Genomic DNA, 864 nt, shown 5'->3' with positions numbered 1-864 from the left:
CAGCCCAGGCATTCTTGTCACCTTCCCTCCTAGATCAGGAATCAAGATTGTGCAGAAGCTGAATCACAGGTATCACTTTAAATTTCACCAGAGCTTTAACAGGATAAACACAGGGCATGTCACCTGGATGGCTTCAGGGCAAATATATCAAATATGCTTCCTCTTAGCTGTATTGTGTTGTGACAAAGAGAAAATTAAGGGCAGCTCAGTCTCTTCAAACACAGGAGTTGTCTCTTTGCAAGACTAGGTGAGGCGACATCTCCTACCCCCACCTGGAGAACTACAAGCATATTTTTTTTTAAAGCAGGTTTTATCTTGGAAGACTTTTGTGGCTTGAAGTCCTCAGGGGATACATTAAAACTACTGTTCTTCTGATAATTGTAAGGAAAAGCAGTTGTCCCACCCACTTAGCACTCCATTTTGTTTGTGCACCAGAAAGGGAAAAAAATATGTTTCTGTCCCTTTTTCCTAATCCACAGAGCAGGTGGACTTGAGAGTCAAGGTGAACTTGGGTAATTGACCTACATGAAAATGAGCACCTGCACACAAGGTGGAGTTTGGCTTGTGTTATTTGTTCTGATAGTATGAGTGCTAATGAGTCATCATGGCACATGACAGTCAGTTGCATTCTAGCAAGTTTGAGTAATCAAACCAATGTTTGGATGGAATAATAATAATAATAATAATAATAATAATAATAATAATAATAATAATAATAATAATAATAATAATAATAATAATAATAATAATAAAGTTGGAAGGGACCTTGGAGGTCATCTAGTCCAACCCCCTGCTCAGGCAGGAAACCCTATACCATTTCGGACAAATGGCTGTCCAGTCTCTTCTTAAAAACTTCCAGTGTTG

The sequence above is a fragment of the Protobothrops mucrosquamatus genome, unplaced genomic scaffold (genome assembly GCF_001527695.2).
Source record: "Protobothrops mucrosquamatus isolate PMUCROS unplaced genomic scaffold, P.Mucros_1.0 scaffold760, whole genome shotgun sequence".
Classification (NCBI taxonomy): domain Eukaryota; kingdom Metazoa; phylum Chordata; class Lepidosauria; order Squamata; family Viperidae; genus Protobothrops; species Protobothrops mucrosquamatus.
The sequence above is the reverse complement of the archived record's forward strand: the minus strand, read 5'-3'. Positions refer to the sequence as shown.